At 38.9% G+C, this 23,779-nt stretch overlaps 1 protein-coding gene across 13 annotated transcripts in view; it reads left to right on the forward strand.

Moving 5' to 3' along the window:
- The first annotated feature begins 3,095 nt into the window (after positions 1-3,095).
- The window catches only part of ATP2B1 (ATPase plasma membrane Ca2+ transporting 1), a 112,606-nt gene continuing 91,922 nt past the window's right edge, over positions 3,096-23,779 (forward strand). For 3 of the 13 annotated variants that reach the window (XM_012753872.3, XM_012753870.3, XM_076007115.1), the window contains exon 1: positions 3,096-3,443. The gene's annotated coding sequence lies outside the window, so the exon portion shown is untranslated. Of the gene's footprint in view, positions 3,444-3,530; positions 4,039-4,081; positions 4,832-23,779 lie in introns of those variants that run through there. The other 10 variants (XM_076007111.1, XM_012753871.2, XM_076007114.1 and 7 more) reach the window with 7 other exon arrangements.

Below are 23,779 nucleotides of genomic sequence, written 5' to 3' on the forward strand. Positions count from 1 at the left end.
TAACCATTTTGCATTTTTCATATATAAAAATTTTCCATTATGTGACTTGAAAATTCTAATTTTAGGTTTACATGTACATACTCTATTTAATTCAGCAAATTTAATTAACTTGTTACTAATAGATAATAGTTGTCTGTGGTTTTTCAGCTAAGTAATCTTTCTCTTGACATTTCTTTCTGGTGATCAGGTTAATGGAAATTTCAGCACATATACAGCTATTTTATACGAAGGATTTAATATCCTTCCTTCCCTGTCTCCCTGTACCTGTCAGTCCTCTTTAGCATTCTGCAATAATCAGTACTGACACATTCATATATATATATACATATATATATGTATATTTGGAGAAAGATACCATTTTAAAATATGCTGCTGTTGGTATGTCTTTATTTTGTCATACTGTTATATGCATGTGACAGAATTCTTTAGGAAATAAAGTTCCTTTTGTTTCTTTACACTTAATTACATTGAGGATTTTAGAAAACTCTCTCTGTGAGTTAGATATCTTGAATCGATCAACTTATCAACACAGATATCAATACCTTAGATTTACACCAATAAAAGGAATGCACTTTATGAATTTACCAAATATACTATTTTGAATATGTGGCCTCTCTTCAATGTTAACATCACAAATAGTAACTTTTCATAGGGTTTGAATGCTTTTATAAATTTTGCATAACTAAAAAGCATATTAAATGCACTTTGTAAGATTAAATATTTCAACACTAAATTGTATTGTAATATTGTTCCTCATTATGCATTGATATATCTCTAGACCAATTAAATCCATGGGATAAGTTAGGTCTAACATTAAGAGGATTTTGTTATATCATATGCAGTGGCATCTTTGAACTCAGGTGGTTCAATTTTTTTCAGGAAACACTAATTAGCAATCCAATACTTTCTTGACTTTTACATTGAGAAATATGCTATTATGAAGGTCTTAGTATTAAGCCTGTGGGAGAAAAAAAGTGAATTTCTTAATGTGTATTGTACAGTTATTTCTATATTGTTTTCAGCTTTTATTTTCTATTTGAAGAATAAAAATATAAAAATAAAACTATACAGTACAATTGACTATGACAGTAAAAGTTTATCATTGTATATGACTCACATTAAAATACATACAAATATGTTCTGGGATATTGCAAATCCGTATAAGGTTTTCATTTAATATATGTAAACATAAATGAAAACTTAATTAAAATCATATTCTATAATAAAGACTGTCAGTAATTTCTCATGACCATAACTCTTTAAGAGCATATACTTTATAATGTGGAACTGCAAGTAATCCACAAAGTGAACAGATTCTAGTTTATTATCCATTCTGCTAGTGTACTATAGCAATGATTCATATATTACTTTAATGTCAAATTCTTGATTAAAGTAGAATGCATAATTCAATATTCTATTGTGACTTCCTTGGAGGAAAAGTTGGAATAAAGCCACCGATTCTTAATGTCTGAGCCGTTTTGAAAGCTATTGGGGGGGGGGGGGCAGAACACTATAATTTACCTAAGTGAAATTCAGTTAATTTATTCTTCTGTTAAGATTTGAAATAGTGTCAAGAAGGGCTATTTACTGTGTACTTCTTACACCGACCAATTCTCTAACAGTGATTAAAGGGAGGAAAAATGCTGTCATTCTGCCCAGTGAGAATTTTGCAAGTCAAGGGCACAGCTCAGAAGGTTGGTATAATGTCTAACCTAGTGAGATAGATAAGCTGATAAAAAATTATTTTCAACAGGATTGACTTAGAATTCTTCACTTTTAAACTTCTTTTACGTATTTTGTTTCCTAAACCTTTAAAATATTTTAAAATAAATGATATCAGATAGTGAACAGAATACAGTACTTCCCATTACCTATACGCTTTTGAGAAGACTATGCAAATATTAATTTTCCATTTTTGGATATAAGAAAAAAGGAAAATTGCCGAACTTATCTTTTTGTTCTGATTAAGTGATATTGAAAATAACACTGACAAGGTCTCAGAGCGAGCAGCGATGGTTAGTTCAAATAGAGGAGATCAGACGACTATGGAGCACGGTATCTTAGGTAAGATACATATCTTTAAATATGTGCATATGTGTGTTTAGGAAGAAAACCCGCTTTGTTTGTAAAGTAGATGTTACAACGGGTGGTTTTCTTTCTTTCTTTCTTTTTTTAACTTGCAGAATCTCTAGAAGGTTGGGGCAGAGCCGGTTACCTTTCAGCATCGAAATACTTGCACGCTATTCCTTGTTTTTTTTTTTTTTTTTTCATTTCCTTTTCCCCCACAGCAAAGAACGGTGCAGGGTTGAGATGCTACAAGTGAACTATTAATAAAAGAGCCACCAGCTTGGCACAGGTAGAAAAAGCAAACCCCAAACGAAAACACCCGGATTTTAAGCGCGGATCTTGTGAGGCCGGTTTGCACCGGCCGAAAGCCTGGGTTAACCCTTCGGGCGCTGCAGCAGGGATCCCCGATGGCTGCGGACCCGGCCGGGAAGAACAGAGATGTGGCGCCCGGCGCCCGCAGTGGGAGTGAGCTCTCTTCCCCAAAGAGGGAGCGAGCCGGGAAGCACTTTTGTCGTCCGGCGCGCGCGTCACGGCCCGGGACGGGCATCGAGTCCAGAACAGAGTGAGACAGAGGCGCGGCGAGGTGCCGCTCAAATGTCCGCTGACTGGGGTTCGCCTTAACCTGTCTTCGCCAAGAGCGCTCGCCCTCGCCCGGGCGCTGGCCCAGCTCCTGGGCCCCGGAGGGGAGCGGGCCCGGGGGTGGCTCGGGCGGGGCCCCAAGTGAAGGACGCCCGCACTCCTGCGGCAGTCATCGCTCTCCTGCCTCCACACGTCGCGGGAACAGCCCAGCCCCGCGCCGAAACAGCAGCTGTGACTGACGGAGTCACCGCCCCGCGCGCCTGAGCCGCCCCCTCCTCCTCCGCCGCTCCCTCCCGCACCAACACGTCATGGAAACACGGACGTCAGAGCCGCTCAGCCAATGGCTGGCGTCGGCAGGAGGGAAGGGGAGAGCTGGAGGGGGCGGGGGCAGCAGCGAGCCGGGGCGCTCGGGGGAAGGAAGAGAGGGAGGAGCGCGCGGAGGCGCGAGTTCCCCCGCCCCACACTCGGGCCACCCTTTCCCGGCCGCGCGGCAAGTTCTAATCGCCGGGCGCGCGCTCGTCGGCCGGGGGCGCGCTCCCCGGGACCTCCCCTTAAACGCCCTCCCGGTGCCGCTCCGTTCCCAGTCTCCGGCTGAGCCGCGCTTCCTCCGCGCGCGCACCCGCCCGCCCCCAGGCTCCCCGCGGGCCGCGTCACGTGACCGCGCCCAGCCAAGGCGGCAGCGGCGGCGGCGCGAGCTTCGGCGGCGGCGGTGGCAGTGGTAGCGGGAGCAGCTGCGCCGCCAGCGTGGAGCGGTAGGCGTGTGGGTGTGGAGAGAAGGGAGCGCCAGACCGGAACGGGTGAGCGTTCTCCTCCCCCTGCCTACCACGGCAATCTTGCGGGCCACCCGGTGCAAACGGGGCCCCTGCCCGGAGCTGCGCGCAGCCCCCTCGTGCTCGGCCGTCCGCTCTCTGGTGCCCGTGGGCCCCGCCCCGGGCGGGCCGGTTTGCGGTGCTCACCGAGGGGCTGCACCCCGCCCTCCGCTGCCGTTGCGGACGGCGGCGTGCGGCCGGTGGAGCAGCCCGTGCTGAGCGAGCGCGGCGCACCCTGTGTGCGGCTCTGCGGAGCCGAGGAGGCGGGTCCTGCGGGGACGCGGGCGGCCACTCGGCGGCTGCCGGGCTCTGGGCGGGGGCCTGCTGGGCGCCGCCTCCTCCTTCTCCGCCGCCGCCTCCTCGCAGTGCAGCGTGAGTAGGGAGCCCCGGCTGGTGGACGCCGAGCCTCTCGGCTCCACGGCCGCTTCATCCCCGAGGTGCAGCTGCACCTCCGCGTGGCGCCCCGAGCTCTGAGAGCCAGCTGCGGACGCGCTGAGGCTCGAGCGGTCCCTTACCGCCCCCCGACCCTTCTACAGCCTCCCTTTCCTTCTCCCTCGGAAAATGGTTCCCGCTGCCGGGCGAGGTGAGTGGCAGCCGCCGCCTGCCTGCCGCGAGGGCGGCAGGGCAGGTCACCTGTGGGGGAGGCCGGGCGGAACGCCCAGGTCAGGGCGTCGCGGCCGGGGTCCTGACAGCTGGGTGCTCGGCTATTGCTGCGGGTTGCGAGAAGTTGGCGGGGGCGGGCGGGGGCCCCTCTCAGGTTGTGTCCTGCCGGGAGATGGTAAAGGTGAGCGGCTTCCACCCGTGCGCCTCAGCGCAGGGTCTGGCCAGGAGTCACTGCTCCGGGCCTGAGGGATGGGGCTCGCCGCGGCTGCTTGTCTGTACCCGCAGCCCTTGGGCTTCACGCCTCGGCCGCCCCCGCCCCGACGCGTGGTGACCTTGAGGGCAGCGGCGCCCGGCACTCCCTCATCCTCGCGCCCCGGGAGGGTCACCCCTTTAATCCCCGGCTGGCTTCTGCCCCCCAGACGCACTGCGGGCGGGGAGCGGGGCCCCTAGTGGGCCCCCAGCCGGGGCGGTTGATTGATGCGTGTCAGACTGGACGGTGATTCCCCGAGAGTTGGAGAGCCGCCTCGCCGTTCTCCCCACGTCTTCCGTCTGGCCCCCCAGGATATTCACGTTTGCTTCCGATTCGTGTTTATTCACTTAGTTTAGAAGGAAAAAAAACTGCGCCCCCCCACCATTTTTGGGAAACAGTAAGAAAGCGGACGGTATTCTATTTGCAGGAGCGGGGGGTGTGCTCGCTGTGTGCCATCCTGCGGGAGAATTCTGTGGCCAAGCTAGTTAGCGACCCCTGGTTCTGCGCCGCAGTCACTGGCCAGGTTGGTCTCTGTGCGCATTTCATTCACCAGTTTTCTGCGGGACTCGCGGCGCGGGGAGTGCTCGCACCCTGTGCGGCGTGGCGCTGCGTGGCGCCGAGGGTAGGGCCGGGGGTGACCGGGTGGGCTCAGGGGCTCAGCAGTTAAGCGGAGGGCGCGACCGCTCTAGGCACGCTGATTTTTTTTTTTAACCTTTCCCTTGGGTTAGAGCGCTGCAGACAGCTCCGCTTGGCTGCGGTGCACGCTACTTTTCTGGGTTTATTAATAATCTAATGGCTCCTGTTGGTATCGATTGCTGTTCGTGATGAATTAGTTATATGGATTTTTTTCATACATGTGTAGGTATATCCATATATCTTGACTGTCTGCCTTTCAACATGGAAGCCTTTGTTGTGTTTAACCTCCCCCACCTGAGGACAGTCTTATTTTAAAATAAGGCTCTTGTTCAGCGTGGGTGTGTTTTATAAGAAGTACTTGTAAGGGCCTGGTTTGCATGAGGCTCTCATTGGGCAAAGGGTGTATAGCCCTTTGGATGGTGGCCCACGTGAGTGAATGGAGGGCCTTCGCCACTTGCCCCGATGCCAGCCTTCCCGAGACTCCCTGTTCTTGTGCGTGGCAGGGGCGGATGGGGGGAATTAAGAGGGATTGCAGGAGAATCTGCTTTTTGTACTTGTGCTTTTCATTTGGGTCCCCCGCCCCCTCCTCTTCGTCTTCTTCTTCTTTTTTTAATCCTCCTAGTGAGTTCAGATTTGAAGTAAATAGTCATTTTTCTTATTGGGAGCCTTTGAAAGCTAGTATATGAAATGGGCCTATGCAGCCATGATTTCAGGGGGACGTTTTAGTGTCTACCTTGCTTTGGCTGAGACAGTTAAATTGCTGTAATTAAGGGTGGATCTCTGTCCTGATTTTGGCTTGGGTGTAACTGCAAAGATCTTTGAAAAGTAACTGTTATTTCCTACCATATAGTCTGCAAAAGTGAGTCACATTCGGGTGAGTTGAGGACAGAGCGCCACCTTTAATTTAAAATTTCGTGATTTTTCTTTCATTAAAATGGTGAAAATTCAAAGTACGCCGTTATGATTTTTATCGCAGTTGTCATTACTGGCATCCACATTTAGACGTATAAGGAGGAATTGTCATTTTTCTGTATTTTGTTATTTCTCTTTGAGAGAAATTTCTACAGTTGTATCGGAAATCATGTTTGTTTTTTTTTAAACTGAAGCTTCAAATTTAGTGTAGCATTCTGTGATGAGGTGAGAAACTAGATTTGATATGTACTTTTGATAAAATATTAGAAATATTGAAAGTCTGGATATACTTAGTAAAAGAAGTAAGGAAAGTAATAGCTGCATTGTATGTAGGTGTTTAAAACTAGCCATTGTCACCAAAATAAGGGTACCTACCAGCATGATAGTGATTTTACAGTTTTTTTTAAGCTGTTGGCTATTAACAGATTATAAATAAGCACTCAAAATTGATAAGGTTATTAATCTTTTTTGCTTATTGTCTTCCAAAACTTGCCATTTATGGTTTTACTGAGGGCTTTTACAGTTACTTGTTTTTAAACAATACAAATGAACACTTCTAGGAGGAGTACTTTTAAAGTTTAATAAAGACCATGTTGGAAAAAGTGGGTTCTATATATGGTTCTTCCCAGGTGCATCTCATATAAAAACGGAACTTTTAATGCTTAGAAAACAAATGCTGTAGTGACAGCTGAATTGGTGAGATTTCCTTCCCTCTCTTCTCTCTCCCAAATAAAAAATGTAAGGAACACTGTCTCTTTAGGCACAGGATACTTTTCGATTGTTATACTACAGATGTAAAGTGAGAAAAAAAGATTTAGCTTTCAAGTAATGAATAAATTAACATGCAGATATTACCAAATATAGTTTTAATTACAAACCACAAGATATTATTGCCCTTTTGCCTGCATCTAAGTTTTTAATTTAACATTTGCAGTTTCTCTATAGACTATTCTAAAAAGCATTAGCTATTGAGCTGTAGATAAGTCTTTATTAAGATAAAATTAAACAGAAAATCTGTTTGAGATAAAAGGTGGTTTATGCCCTTGTTCAAGCTGTGGAATATGGCCCCAGGTTAAAGGACATTATCTGAGCTATTAGGTTGATGCATGCAGAGTAATTATATGTTGTTATGTATTCTTTGATAGAATTCTTGATTTTAGAGTTAAGATTTACTAATTTCCTTGTCAGTAGACTTGTTAACTTCATTTTGGATCACACAGTCTCCTGCCATGAGAAATAAGTCACTTATAATTCATGGTGGTTTTTTGTAATACCAAACAATAAAGAGTATTTGCCCTTTTTTTCCTTACGTTTCACACATACATACAGTTGAAACCGATGTTTTCACTTTTTTATTCTGGCATTTTGTAATGAATGCACAAAACAATAAATGAATAAAGATCAGGAAACAGAAACTTGAAGATTTAATTTTTTGCATCTTGGGTAAGAGTATTGACCAGTTGGAAGAGAATAATTATTTTCTAGTAGTTGTCATGATATATAGAAAGGCACTGATAGTAGCTTATTTGGGACTAGATACAATCTGAGGTAATATTGCAAGGACAATGATTATACAATAGTTATGGCAATAATTTTCAAAAAGATAAATAACTTGTAAAAGATTTATTTTTTAGCTTTTAGAAATGTGATCTATACATACCACATATGTTATTGTCTTGTTATTATTAAAAATAATATTTTTATTATAGAAATTGTCAAAGTAGAGAGAATGATATACCTACCAGATTGACAGTTACCAACTCATGGTCCATCTAATTTCATTAATACTTTGACACAAGAAATAGATCTATTATAAATGAGGACACAGGACAGATAATTGAATCAAATTCTTATGTTTTATATTTGTGATTTACATAGTATTATATACTCAAAAGTGTAATATCTAATTGAATCTGAAAGGTCGCTTGTTATGTTCATTATTTATATGACATATACATTTTAATTTTTCTGGTGACAGTGTTTTACAGCAGGTATCTAAAGATAGCGTCATGGAGTCTTTCAGATTTTGCTGTTTTCATAAATAATGTATTGATTTATAGTTTTACAGAATGTATTTACATACAACCTCATTTGATTCTCACAATAATACTGTGAGATGAATGAAGGTAGACACTTGTACCTTCTTTTGTTCTTGTTAGGTTAAATGATTTGTCTAGGCCCTAAGGCCATATAGCTAGCAGCTATTTTAGCCAGAACTGGACTCTAGGTGGCTTCTAGCTTTTACTTGTTTATTGCTCTTCTCATTATACATGTTTATGTAAGTTTATGAAAGTTATGTAAGTTTTTGATCAGAGTAAATTTAATAGTGGAATATCAATAGATTTATTTGGGTTTAACTTTATATAATCATTGCTTATATTTGGTATAATGCAAAGAGTTTATAATCTGATTTATTTGACAGCTTAATAAATGAATTTGAGCATACATGAAATACTATATCTTTTAATATTGTTGATTGGATTTTTTTTTAAGTTAGGACTTTTTTGTGTGCAGAGGTCTTTGAAATGACTAGGGGTGTCTTAAATCTTGAATTAAAAATAAAATGTGCTGCACTAGAAGTTTGTTTTAATTTCAGCTGTAACTTTTTAGGCACTTGTTTTTCCGATATGTTGTACCTAAGTCATTGTGAAATACTGATTTGTTAGTAGTGAAATTTAGTTTAGAAAGATTCCAGATGAGGAGATTTTAGTTCCTGAAACCCAAAACCTTCTTATAGACCTCACAAGAAAGGTGTGGTTCCCCAGCGTTAATGTGCATGAGAATCACCTGGGGAGTTACTGAAAGTGCAGCTTCCTTGGCATTGCCCCTGCAGTTCTGATTCAGCAGATCTGGGGCGGGGCCCAGTAGTCTTCATTTGAAGAAACAGTGATGTTGAATTTATAACTAAGTTAAAATTTTGTAGTAGAGATGCCTTTATAAATCGGAAGTGCTTCCAAATAGATTTGACTATTGTAGGAAAGTTTGAAATGTTGATGTTGGTAGGTTTTGTGACAGTTGTAAAACTGATAAATTTTGAAAATATATCTGTTAACCTGTGTGTGCACAGTCTTTCAGAAGATTCATCTGTGGTTACTTATTAGTTTACTTACTAAGTTACTTATTAAGCACTCTAAACTCTAGAGCATGTTCTCTTTTTATTTTCATGTCTTAATGTCTGCCATTTCCAAATGATTTGAACATAGGATCTTATTTTTGTAGAGGTAGTGAATGCTGTGCCATTATGGTACTGTATGTTTATGCTTTAGTCTAGCTCTTATTTTGTGTTAGAAGGAAAGACTTTGGGTATTCCTTCAAACTAAAAGGACATAAATTAGTGGATATTAATTTCAGTTAACAAGCAGCTCCTCCTTCAAAAACAGCAAGTTAGTGCTGAATTTCTTTCAGGAATATTAATGATATCAGATTAATTGATAGTTTGCTATCCTGTGCATTAAAACAGAGGTTACTACTATTTCACTAAATGTTGAATAACAGTTTGTGTAGTTTACCAATCTAAGGTCCATTTGATTTGATTTTTGGAACTATTTTATCTAATACTATGTACCACATGGATTACTTGTCTTTAATGATTTTCATACTTAAGACCAGTTTTAAAATGCGGTTGTTTTTGCTTCATTTATGACAATGTAGTAAATAGCCTGTACCTGTATACATTTATAATTATATTAATTTCAAAACAGGTCCATATCTGGACTGCTGAATCTGTTGTTATTTGTTCAAAAACTTACGTTTTGCTGGCTACACCTTAAGATATATTTAGGAATCAGGTTATAGTTTACTAATGATTTTGGAAATAAAATTAATAAAGATTTCTGGCAGAGATTCAGATAAACTATGGGTAAACTTTTTACCATAGTCTTTTAAAGCCATTTTCTATTAAACTTTTCTAGGACAGTGTAAATTGTTCTAAATAGTATGCAGTGTTTTTAGTTACCTGTTTGCTAAGAATATTATTTGGTATTTCTAAGTGTAGTAACTTCCAAAAAAAAAATTATTGTTTCTCAAAATCTGGAATACCTACTTTTGAATTAGTAGTCACCTGGGCCTCTGGGAAAAAGAATAAGGATAGTTTTAAGTGGACCAATGTTTGCTTACACTGTGAAATCTGAGATTACACTGCCTAACTGTAAACTGGTATGACTACTGTGCAGACATAAATTTAGGAGTATATTTTATGTTTTCTGAAAAGTAGGTCTTAAAAAGGATTTGACTATTTAACTTAAAAGATACTTTTTACTTTTATTATTAGCAATGTGAATCATTAATGCATTATTCATTCATTAACTCTATGAGTTCTCTCCCAGGAGGATTTCTTTAAAATAATCTTGTACTCTCAAAAGTCTCAGATCTGCTGCTTTAATCTACCTTTCATATTTGTGCCAGAATCTTTTTGTTTTTAAATAACCTACCTGTTGGCATTTCTTCACTTCACTTTCATTAGTTTCTCATTTTTCTCTTTATCCAGACTCAACTTGACTCTGAAGGCTTTTTATAAAATAGCTCAGTGTTTTCTAAAGTGTGTTTTAGAACACTGATTCTAAGAAATATTATAATAATAGGGGTTTCCTGGTGGGGGGAAATGACAAAACCAAAATCTCTAGGATATGCTAGTTCATGCAGTTTTCCTGGAGCTTCTGTGATACTTTACTATCTAATGAGCTGAATCTGTCTAAATGTGTTGTGTTTTGCCTCCCTGTTTCAGTCTCCCTTTTAGTGGCGTATCTCCCGTTAACTTGTTTGTACTACCTAACCAGGATCACTACTTTGCACACCTCCAGGGGGTGCTGTTTACATAGAACACAAAATGAATTGTGTTTCCTGAAGTTGAGAGCTGTGCTACATATTGCAGTACTGCTGACTGTCCACTATGTGACAGTCCAGAAACGCAGGGACACAGAGACACACACATACAGACATAAACAGAGGCCAAATATGACATCAAGAACACTATGGCTTTCTTGCCATCTGTTGATAATGAAGGAAACCCAAGAGTTTTTTAATCAAATGTTTTACGGGATGCTTGTTCATTCAAATCACCAAGCCAAAGTCCTTTAGGGCTGGGGTCCCCAACCCCCAGGCCATGGACCAGTGGTGATCTATGGCCTATTAAGGACTAGGCTTCAGAGCTCCGCTGCCCCCCCCCCCCAATGCCAGCTATGGAAAAATTGTCTTCCATGAAACTTGGGGTGAGGGACACAGCAGGAGGTAAGCAGCAGGGTAGTCGAGTCAAGCAAGAAAGCAAGTAAGTGAAGAAGCTTCATCTGTGTTTTTTTACAGCTATACTCTCCATGGCTCCTGTCACTGCCTGAGTTCTGTACTCCCCCCCCCCCCACCTTCTGTGGAAAAATTGTCTTCCGTGAAACTGGTCCCTGGTGCAAAAAGGTTGAGGACTGCTGCTTTAGGGAGAGCCAGCAGAAGTTTCGTCTCAAACTAAGAGCTAAGCTTCCCAGTTCTGAGATTAGCCATGAGAATAGGTGCTCATGGTTTACCCACACAAGGTGATCTCAACACTACATTTGCAGCTGTGGTGGCCCAAAAGTATGCTCTCAAAGGGGAAGAAGAAAAGCTAAATTTTTCCATCAGAAGGTGTTTGGATCAGGGCTAATTTGAGTGGTGACAGATGGTACAGGGTAAAGGGAAAGAATGACCATCAGGTGAGGATTGAAGTGGACTATAGAGTCTGGCAGGATAAAACTCTCTGCTGTGACTTTGTTTTTCCTCTCACCTGATAGTCTTCTGATCTGTCTAAAAGTATCCATCCTTCAGAACTCAGCATTAGTCCAGCTTTTCCAGTCATCTCATTAATTTTCTCATCTAAATCCCTCTATATTTGTGGTCTGGGTTGTAAACTTCTCATCTATTATATATCCTTTTGTCTTAGTAATTTCATCTGAAGGTAATACAGAGGAATTGAGATAAGATATTCGTTCTTGAGGATGTATAGAATTTTGTCCAGCCAATGTCCACTAAGTATTTTTTTTTTGCATGTTGATCTAGGATTTGGACACTGTGTAGCTTGTATTGTTAAAGTAAAGCAGTGAAGGTTGAGGAAATTTTTCTGGGAGAATTTCTAAAGCCCTTTTACCTTTGAAATTTTAACTTTTCTCAGATGAGTTCTTAGGACAGTCTGTTTTACTTTTGGAGGGTGGGGCTACATTTCATAGAATATTGCTGGGATAGTAGAATTTAGCTTTTCTATAGAAAGTACTTTTCTATTTCTGAGTTTCAATGTGGTAGTTAATTTGTTCATATTAGAGTTTATTCTGATTGTAATAAGTCATAATAGCAGTTAAAATTTATATTTTAAAATAACTAATTTCACTTTCTTGGGCTTGTGACATCTTTTTCTTTCATCATGATGTATGTTATTAAGTTGTGCTTGTTGGATCTATAATCCATTAGTACATTGCATCATGTAAAATGCTATTATTTAAAGCATATATTATTGTTTAAATTTTAAATTATGATATTCATGTAGTTGCTTTTTATTGATAGGAACACTATTGGAGCTACGTTTTGAAATCTGTTTTAGGTGCTAATTTTTCTGAGAGTGTTCTTTTCCATGAACTGAGAGTGAACTCTTAGCTAATGACTGGCCACAGAATCACTGTAGGCATCAGGAAGGAGTATAGGTATACAGTCTCTGTTAAAATTTAAAGCGTAGTAATGTTAGTCTTCAACTGCCTGCCTTAGGTCAAGAAGGAAAACCTGTACCTGACTTTATCATTTCTATTGAATGTTCAGTGATACATAGAATAGTAATTTTGAACATTCACGTAATTAAGAACTTATATAGGTGTAATATATAAACTATTACATTTAAAAATGCTTGGAAAAAATAAGAGTTGCTCTCCAGAAATAATTCGCTTTCTAGTGATTAGCACAGCTGAAACTGTATGGGTGCTCTGCTGTTGAGTGTTCTCCCAACCCTTTTAAATTTTATAGCTCTAATTGTTGGTGAGGTATTGTGGAAGGAATTCTAGGACTTGCTCCTGCTTTCACATTGCAGTAATAATCATAATAAAATTGTTGGTCAAAGAGAAGTACAGAAGTGGTTTTGGTAGTGAAAAGAATAAAAGAGGCCGGGCGTGGTGGCTCACACCTGTAATCCTAGCACTCTGGGAGGCCGAGGCAGGTGGATCGTTTCAGTTCAGGAGTTCGAAACCAACCTGAGCAAGAGCGAGACCCAGTCTCTACTATAAATTAGAAAGAAATTAATTGGCCAACTAATATATATAGAAAAAATTAGCCGGGCATGGTGGCGCATGTCTGTAGTCCCAGCTACTGGGGAGGCTGAGGCAGCAGGATCGCTTGAGCCCAGGAGTTTGAGGTTGCTGTGAGCTAGGCTGATGTCACGGCACTCACTCTAGCCTGGGCAACAGAGTGAGACACTGTCTCAAAAAAAAAAAAAAAAAAAAAAAGAATAAAAGGAAATCTGAGGGCAGAGATCAATGGAACCAGCAAAAGTGAAATGGGTTAGATCAGTAAATCTTGATCTTTTTCTGCTGGGACATACATGGGTGATATTGGCCTGTACACCATGCTGACTTGCTGATATGTTGGGTCAGGTGAGATTTTTAGTTTCTTTGCTATAATTCAGCTCTTTTCTTCTCTACTCTAGCTCAAAATCAAATGAATGATGCTATAATCACTCCTTTTTGTTTAATTGTTTAAAAAGTGACTCACGAACTTCAGGTACTTTAGTTTTGACACTCTTGACAACTAACACCATGGTAGGGAACTACTGAGTTTAAGGATATCAGTACAAATAGAGTGCTGAAAACAAGGAAGGTCAGCCAGTGAAATGGGAAAGGGAGCTCCTCCGGCATGAAACCCTCTGAATGTATGGGAAAAACAAAGATCAGTCAGTCAACCCTTCTCTACATGCATAGTGGATTTAGGGTAAAGCTTATATTAACCTGCCTTTGAGCTTAAATACCACTGATTTTATATATGTAATTGAAAGCTGAGACCTACCTGATTTTGTCTCACCTCTGGCTGTCTTGCTGACAGCATCCCTTTTGCTGTGCACACCTTTCTCAGAGCCTGTGTATCTTCATGGTCTTCCTAAGTGTCATTGGTCCTAAAACTTTTAGTTTTGGTTTTTATTCTGTGGTATGTTAAGGACTCTTCAGATCTAAATTTGAGTTTTGTCTTCACCACTAAAAAGCCTAGTGGTCTTGGATAAATCACTTGGTTTCTTTGTTACCTCCCAAAAAAGTATAAAGTTGGAGGGGTTATTTTCTGTCTTGGAAATACGGCTTTCAAAAATACTTATATAGCTAACGCAGATTCTTCCTCCCATTTCAGTTTTTTTTTCAACCATTTAGTCTTTACTCTTTTATGTTTGCCTTCTAATTTTGTCTTACAACTACTTTATCATTGTTTGATGTTTCATCTGTGATGTGCTGTGTTTCATTCATGAGGATAAATACATTTATTGAAAAGCTAAATTATCTAAGATTTCCAGTTAAAGAAGTGGCATAATATAACTGGCATTTAACTCTGCTCCCTGCCAAACATATACTAAAATGAGAGTTAGGAAATTCTTTAAAAAGCCACAAATCCACAAGGGAGAAGAGAACACACACCAAAATTTTGGAAGGAGCCAGCTTAGTAGATTCTCAAAAAGCTAAGTTCTACATGATAATGGAACAGCCCAGAAGCAGCTCATTTTACATTACAGAATTCCCCAAAGGCTCAGAGCTGGGAAAACAAGGTACTGTGGTGAAGAGGTGACGTGGGACAAAACTGGAGGACAGGTTGAAAATTTAAGAATGTGATGCCCAGATACCTTTCCCCACCCTCTGTAGCTCTCTGACCTCTCTTCCCCAACCCTTGCAGAAAGCTGGAGGCTTATTTTCTGGAGAAGACTAAACACAGTTGTAAACCAGGGTACCATGCTGAAAAGTTTACATATTTATTTTAAGAGACCCAGCCTTAACCCCCAACCTAGCTTTCAGAATGCTGGCAGGAATAGAAGCATCTTAGTACCTTGACCTGCTCCAGGAAAAGGACCTAAGATTCTGACATTGACTGTGTGTGTGTCTCCAAAGGAAATATCCCAGTCAGATCATGCTACTATGAAATCCCATAGTTAGAAAGCCACACCTTTGGCTCCAAAACTTCTGTGTAGTTTATTTGTGTCCTGTTCTAATGTTACAGCCTTATTAAGATATGGTTGACATACAGTAAGCTTCACATTTAAAGTGAAAAACTTGAGTTTTGATGTATGTATGTATTTCGGTGAAATCACCACCACAGACAAGTTAATGAACACAATCATGCCTGTAAAATTTTTTATGCTTCTTTGTCTTTCTTCCCTCCCCCTCCTCGACCTTCTGTTTTCCTTAGGCAACCACTGATCTGCTTTCTGTCACTATAGATTAATTTGAATTTTCTAGAATTTACGTACATGGAATCTTATAGTATGTGCTCTTATTTTTGGCATGGCTTTCAAACTCTGCATAATTATTTTGAGATTCATCCTTGTTGTATATATTAATAGTTCACTTTATTGTTGATAAGGATTCATTGTATAGATACACCACAACTTGTTTATCCATTCACCCATTGATAGACATTTTGGTCCCAGTAAGGTATGGTATCTTATTGAGTTGTAATTTTTTTTATATATTCTTGATAAAAATGTTTTGGGGAACATTGGTCTTTGTGCTGGAGATAGGAGAAAGAATGGTTATGAAAGATATATGTGAATTCTGAAACTGAAAAGCAAGTAGGAGCACTGTAAGCATTATTTATAAAGATGGAATTAGGTACTAAAACAAATAGCTGAAGGATTTGAAAGTTTCTAGTTGCCTCTGAGTGGAAAACAGGGTAGAGGAACTAAGAGGACTGCTGATATTTAAAAAAGAAAAAAAAAAGCCATGTGGATCTGTTTCTCTAAACCAGCTTTATGCACACATGTTTATCAAAACTAAGAATGAATATGCATATGAATAAGTTCATATGTGTGGATAACCCAGATAAGTCACCTGTCATTCATTTCCTCTGTGTGCAGTCTTATGGAATTTAGGTACACAACTCGTCATTACTTTGGATAGACAAACCATTTTTACAAAAGCATAAATAAGCAATGTGGACTTGAGTGAACATTTCTTACGGAAGACAGTCTACAGGTAACTCATCTTTCCTTGATTTCCCCCTCAAGTCTTTAACCACTTTGCAAATTCAAATTCTTCATTTTTTTGTTACATAGGACATTTGGTTGCCATGTTTGGTTTTTTGAGTGTTCCCTTGGGATTTCCCTCACCACCACTGCCACCCGCCCCATACTCCAGGCAACCCATAAACGTATAAAAACATTTTTTTCAAATAATTACATATAGTCTTCTCTCTGAAAAAAGTCTGGTGTATGATTTCTCTCTTTCTTCATCTTTTTAAGTATATATTCTTTTTAGTAATAGTTTAGTCCAATGAAATGTTGACTTGAGAGAGACTCTTTAATAAAACTAAGGGTGTACACTTTTATAGCTGGGTCTTAACAATTGATCATATTTTAAAATGCCACCCCCTGCCCCTCAGTTAACTTTCTGTTTTCCATTTGAGGGACTTGATATTTGAATTTTTTTTTTTTCTCTTTTTTTGAAGGAAGTAGAATCCCAGAGGGAGACAGCAGTTATCTCTTCAGAGATTGCTAGAATTCTGATGGGGGACAGACATAAATGTTCTTTGTCAAGGTGCCATGAAAAATAGACCAGCCCCCAAACACACTAATTGCTTTGACTAGATATGGGGAATTTAAAATTACTGAGTAAAATGAACACCTGTGTAGCTACTTTCTACCTGTCAGGTACTGTTCTAAACAATTTACAAATACTAACCCATTTAATTTAATTGAGTGGGTTCTGTTGAATTTGTAGACAAGATATTCTCTACAGAAAAAGATGAAAAGGGTTATTAATGGTTTTAAAGGGATATCCTTAAGAAAGGATACCTAGTAACTTACATACATAACCTCTTTGTCAATTAAAAATATAACAACACTGTACAATGTTTGAGAAATACAAAACAATGTAAAAGTGAAACAAATCACTCTATCTTACATTTGAGAAATAGCCTGCTTTAGCATTTTTAATTATTTTGGATATTTTTAAATGAAAATATTTTGATCATTTAAAAAATTTGTATACCTATTAAGGTGCTTGAGATAATGTAGGTATAATTGAATGCTTTTAAAAACTTTGTATTTTCTCAAGTCATTAAATTTTTTTCATTAACATCATCTTAATAAGTATAATCTATTCCATTGCTGTTCTCTTGTTATTAGATGTTTTGATTTTGAGTTTTTCTCTGTTAAATACTCCTCTAACGAACATCTTTATTTGTAGATGTTTATCTTCATTTATGATTATTTCCTTGGTAATTACTGAGTTTAAATTATTTTGGTAATTTTGGGTCTTTTAATGAAAATTTTCTTCCAGCCTCACAGAAGTGAAGCTGGTCAGGTTTGAAGGGATTCTTTGTCTTTCCTTTCTGTGTATATACAGTGTGTTCCACTCACTTCTAGGTGTCTGCTTTAGTTTCTCAAATTCCCAGAGCACTTTTTAAAATTCATATTTTGTTTACATGTTTTACACCTCCATGAGATGTTCAATTTGAGAGCAAAGCAAGACTGTTAATCTTTCCATCACTCGCCCTTGGCACAATGCCCTGTTTATACCTGTGAGGTTCTTAATGACTCTTGAATGAGCATCTTGTGTCCAGTCTTGAGCTTGAATCCACTGACATTGGATTTCTGTAAAATACTTGTTTTGTCTCTTAGAAAGTGCAGTTTGCTTGGGGTGGGAATTTATTACAGGTAAACTGTTTCTTTTAACTTTTAGCTGAATGATGTGTCAGTTGGATGACACAATTGAAGATGGGAAATATTTTCCTTAACTATGCTACCTAAATTTAATTCTTTCCAAAAGAATGCCACTAACTCTGCTTCTAAAGAGCAAGATAGACTTTACTAAGTAGAATAGAATACTAAAACGAAGCCTATAGAAATGGATGTTACTGTTATTTTTAAATGCCAATGAATAGATATTTTTCTAAAATGCTTCTTAACAGAATAATATGTCTATCTTTTAAGAGGAGAAAACCACAAAACTTTAACATCTAAATTTATGTGGAAGTGAATGTGAAGAGTTAACCCAGAAAAGTTAAGGTTCTGTATTGTAAGTGAAGTAAAACTTTAGGAAAGTTTAATGGTGCCCTAGTACGCTCTTCCTATGACATTGTATCCATCTTTTCTTTTTTTTTTTTTTTTTAATCCTCAGCTTTTTGAATGGAGAATTTAAGATTTTAGATAAATGTTTTCTTTTAAAAAATATCTGTGTGATCACTATACTAGACAGTAACAACTGACCTGCTAAGAAGAGAGGCTATTATGTAGAGCTTGAAGTCTGCCTTACTGAGTGTCCAGTGTGTTCCTTTTTGGTTTCCTTTTTTGTATGGCGATTCATCAGGTGTTATATGCTTCCAGGAACCAGTGTAAGTGTGTGTACATGCCTCCTTCCTGGTCTTTGATCTTTTCTATAATGAATGGGAGAATATTATTTCCAGCTATTATACAAATAAGAAAGGCATTCTGCAGTCTGCTTTCAAACCTTAAGTTTTGCTCCCATTATGTCCTATTCTTAGAATTCTTGATGGCGTTTTCTGTTATTTTGTCGCTATTACTTTTGAAATGTTTTCTAAGTTGTGCTGAACTGTGACACAGCCAAAGTAGTGACCCAGGCTATCAGTTTTTCATAATCTTGGACTTGCTCCCACTCTCTCCCTTCCTGCTCTGTACCTGTAGCCCTAGGTTTAAATTGAATGTTTTCCTGGGTGAGGGAATGCTATATAGGTTGAAGGTCTTTGTCCTGAATGGATGGAAAAGTTCTCCTTCGAGGAGATTCTTTGCCCATGCCTCTCCAGTATATTCGATACCAGGTAGCTCCTCCATAAGGCCCATGCTACAGGGAGTTTGAAAGGAGGAAACTTTGATTGGTTTAGGGGGTCTAGAGAGATGATAGTTTAACCTAGAGCTGCAAATGTCCACAAGGACCTTGGGGTCATTGTTGAAAGTCACAGATTACAGTGGCATTGTAGACTTTTAAATTAAGATAATAGCCGAATTGGGATGTGATGGGGAGAGAGAACAGGACAGATTATGTAGTTGATTGAATAACTTTTTTACATGTACTTAGTAGATATATATATTTGAACATTCAGAGTAGGTGTGGTATTTTTCTCACTCTGGTAATACCTCTTAATTACTTAGAAAAGTTATGGGTGTAAAATGATGAAATGTACCAAATTAACTGAACCATGACATTCCTCTAATGTTGAGGTCAGTGAAAACCAGTCTTCTTGTTCTTGAATGCAGCAGAGTGGACTAATAGCCATCTGGAATGCCTCTGGATTAGGAAGGAATGAAAGAGAAAGCAGAAATAGAGGAAGAATGGGGAGAGGTGTGGCATATTTTCTCTTCCAGCCTAAGGCTATTATTTATCTGGCTTGCTGAACCATGTAAAACAGAGTAGAGAACCAGGAAGTTGGCAGAAAAGCCCTATATAAGAAGCCAGAAGTCCCATCTATCAAAACTCTCAGTGTCTTACCCACTTTAGATGTTTACTTGGTGTATTTACTCATATTTAAAATACTTTTTTTTCTCTTAGAGATAGGGTCTTGCTCTGTCACTCAGGCTGGGGTGCAGTGGCACATTCATAGCTCATTATAACCTCAAATTCCTGAGCTGAAGCCATCCTCCTGCCTCAGCTTTCCAAGCATCTGGGACTACAGGCACATACCACTGCACCTGGCTAATTATTTATTTTTGTAGAGGCAGGGTCTTGCTGTGTTGCCCAGACTGGTCTCAAACTCCTGGCCTATAGTGATGCTCCTGCCTCAGCCTCCCAGAATGCTGGGATTACAGGTGTGAGCCACTGTGCCTGGCCTGCGTAGCATTTTTATAAAGTTTTGGTAACTGGTTTCCCAGCACACTACAGTTGAGAGAGAGCAAATTTTGAGAAACTGGAAAAGTTGTTTAGAGGCAAGCACAAATATCATAAGAAAGAATTTAAAATTGACATCTTAATTGTGAAGAAGGAGGTTTTTAAAATAAAAAATAAGAAATTCATAAAACTTGGTAGTCATGGACAATTTGGTTAAAACACAGTGATTCTGTGCTTCTCTTCCTGTCTGGTATCTTCACCAGGACTAGTCATTTTTTAGGACAACTCCTGAAACTCCTTCAAGAAGCCCTTCATCCTTTTTAGAAAATTAGGTATTTCTCACTTGTTACTTACTGAATTAACACGTGTCTTGTGAGACTATGAGCCCCAGAGACTGTGCCATCCCCACAATGATTATTCCTAGTCATGCCAGGAGTTTGTAAATACTGTATTATAGACATGCTCAGCCTATTTGTTGTTCTATTCCTTTGTACATCATACTTCCCTTGCCTGAATTCCTCACATTACAACATACCACTCCTTATTCAAGACCCGCTTTAAAGGTTGGTTCTTTGATAAGGCATTCCTCCGGCCTTCCTAGGCAGGCTCATTTCCATGTCTGAATGCTGTTGGTTTATATTAAGTCAGTGTTTACTTGATTCTGTATTCTACATTAAGTCAGTGATTACTTGAAACATCAGAAAATTAATAATCAATTAATAATAATTATAAGGGGTAAGATGAAAAATTAAATATATGTACAGAAATGCTTTTACTAACAGAAGCAAAAAGTAAGTCCTCAACGTGGTTGATATGCTCTTGGAAATGGCAACTTTAAGTGAAACTCTATGTAACAAAACCAGTTCTTCCGTAGGTTAATTGATAAAACAAGAGTTAAGTTCTTAACAGTGTATTGCTGGTCACAAAAATATCACCAAATCTAAAGATTCAAAACACTTCTGATATTTTTAACATTGAAATATATGTGATCTCTGTATACATTTAAGAAAGATTAATAAAAACAAGATCATTATTTACCCAATTTTTGGTGAATCGGTGACAGCAGTGGTGGTGGGTTGAATCAAGGAATAAATGTTTGTGAAATGAAAAATCGTAAGGAGCACCTTCTACCACCATGCAGTTCAAAAACAGTCACATACATGGCACACTCACTGAACGTTTTCATACAGCATCATTTATTGTCATACATTTGTGTGATTGCCATAGACTTTACAGATTTTTATTTTACAATAATCTTTATTCATCTCTAACCCACTGATTCCAATTCAGAGTCACAGGTGGCTGGAGCCTCTCCTGGCAGCTTAGGATACAGGGTAGGAACCAGTCCTGGTCAGGAAGCCACCGCAGGACACACTCACACGGACACCCATGCTTGCTCCAGCTGAGACAGTTTAGATACGCCAGTTAACCTAATGTGCACCTCTTTGGGATGTGGGAGGAAGCAAGGGTACCCAGAGAAAACTCCACAGGTAACAGTAGCTCCAGCCAGAATCTGAATTTTTTTTTCCTCATTAATGTACCAAAATTATGTTGAACGAAAAGATGTTATTTGTGGACTTGCTGTATTCTAGGCAAGTTCCATTTTATCCAATGTAGAAAAATCTTAGTCCAAGCCTTTCTGAGTCTTAAGTTAACTTAAATCATTTTAGCCACCAATTAAGAATAACATCGTGATAGCATGTTGCTTTCTATAGCCTGTATTTTGTGATCTTAACCTCCTTAACACCTTTACATAAAGTTGACTTATCTTTGAAACTTCAGTGAAGTGTGTAGGTTTTGTTTGACTTTCCTATGGGTTAATCTCAGTTTTTTAAATTGTCTTTGTGGTTTTTCATTTTTATTTTTAATGTGATAGTGACCCTGAATGCTAATGCATAAAAGAAATAGTATCCTTAGTTTGAAACTTCTGTGATTTTTCTGAGAGTTGGCAAATTCTTTTCCCTTTAATTGCTTTGCCTGACTTGAGACAGGCAGTCTTTGTATAAACTAGTTTTTGGTTTCAGTGTTACTTCTTAATTACAGACTTCTGAAAGATATTTTAAACAAAAATTAGAGATTCAAATTCCCATGGACTCAACATGGAAAAAAAGGGTGGAATTTGCTATTTTATGGGCTAAGAATGCTGGGAAATGGAAAGAATGATTATTTGAGCCAAGGAAATACAGTTTTTCTAGAGCATCATCTTATGTTTATCTGTTTGCAAGTCTGTCCCCCTAGACAGACTGAGTTCTTCAAGGGCTGGTTGGTGATAGTTATATCCCCAGAACCTAGCGTACCTGACATAGGCCTTAAAAAACTGAGTAGTAATCCTGAGTGATCACTTGCTGGTTTAGTTATGTTTGACTTTTAAAAATTGTCCAAAATAATCTTGTGATATGTTGTCAGAAGATTTTTATGTAAAATATTTAAAATAAAGTTTGTCTTTGTAAGTTTCAGCTTATGGCAAATATCTCATGACCTAATTCTGCTGATTAGTGCTTTTGACATGGAGAAGTCCATGAGAAGTATGATATTGGTGACAGTCCCAGACTTCAGACCATTGCTTTAGTTTAAGAAAATGGATTTGGCTTACCAGCTTTAATATTTGAGGTCATGAGGATAAGGAGTCTCATTTTCCTTTATAGTAAGAGGACTAATTGTGTCAGAAGCCTGTTGCATGTAACAACTGGTATCATTTAATTCGTATAATAGCCATCTAAACGAGAAGATGGTTTCTTTCTTTATAGACAAGAGATGTGAGTCTGTTTACCTGACCAAATGCAGTGTGACAGAAAAGGCATGTAGGCCCAGCTCTCTAACTCTAGGCTACTGCTCTTTCTGTTATGCACAGTTGTGTCTCTGACATGTTACCAGAAGTCTAAAATAATGTCAGGAGCTAGATTTTTTTTTCCCCTTTTCCTTTTTTTTTTTTTTTTTTTTTGAATTAAAATGTTCTTGGATGATTTTTGAAGTGCTTGCCTATTTGGCCTAAGGATTCGTGAAAAATGTACAGGAGGCTAGAGATTGGGTTTATTTTTATTGACTGTCAGTATTGACTGCAAAAAGCCAGATTTAAATCTAGTTCTGCTCATTGTGGGAAGATTGTCCCACACATTTCTAAGTGACAGACAAGCAATGAAGACTTTATATTATCCTGACCTTAAAGGGAGAGTTTATACTATCAGAGGTAAAATAAGTGTTTATTAGTTTTTATAAAAGTATAATTCTGTTGAATTCATCCCACAAGAATGAATAGCTCATTTGGGTTTAGGATGTTGACATTCTGAGTTGATTTGGGAGATTCTGTCTTCAAAAATACTGTATTGCCTTGCCTCTAATAACGGTATCTGTGATACAATTTTTTACCAACATTTCTATAACACCCATTTTATTAATGAGACGTATTTACAAAATTACTCTTGATGATACATCTTCAAAAAAATGAAGATTTGCTGTCATTGAGGATATTTTCTTAAAAAGTACCTCAGGCTCTAAAGGAAATTTCAAAAGAAGAGTGCACATGTTTTAAGTAATAGCAGCCTTATTATGAGAATGACTTAATTAATTCTTGGTGGAAAAACATTTATTAGGCTGTATATATTCTGATATATATTTTTAAATATTTTTAGTCATACTGCATAGTAAACAGCATCTAGGACAGAGTCTAGAATATATTACTTAGTAAATGATTACTAAAAAATATCCAAGGATCCAGAAAGTTCATAACTGGAGTTTCTATATACTTTATGCTTTAACTATAGAAAAGTAAAGCAGTTGATATGAATTTATTAAAAAACTTAATCATAGGTCTACGATTCAAGTGCAAATTCAGTGCAGACATCACAACTTTTGTATTTACAGTATTGTACAATGACATTTGATATTTAGAAAACACTAAACTTCTGTATACATTATACTTGTGTGTAGTATGTATATGAGGAAAGGATAGGAAATGA

Source organism: Microcebus murinus, chromosome 10 (genome assembly GCF_040939455.1).
Source record: "Microcebus murinus isolate Inina chromosome 10, M.murinus_Inina_mat1.0, whole genome shotgun sequence".
NCBI classification, from domain to species: domain Eukaryota; kingdom Metazoa; phylum Chordata; class Mammalia; order Primates; family Cheirogaleidae; genus Microcebus; species Microcebus murinus.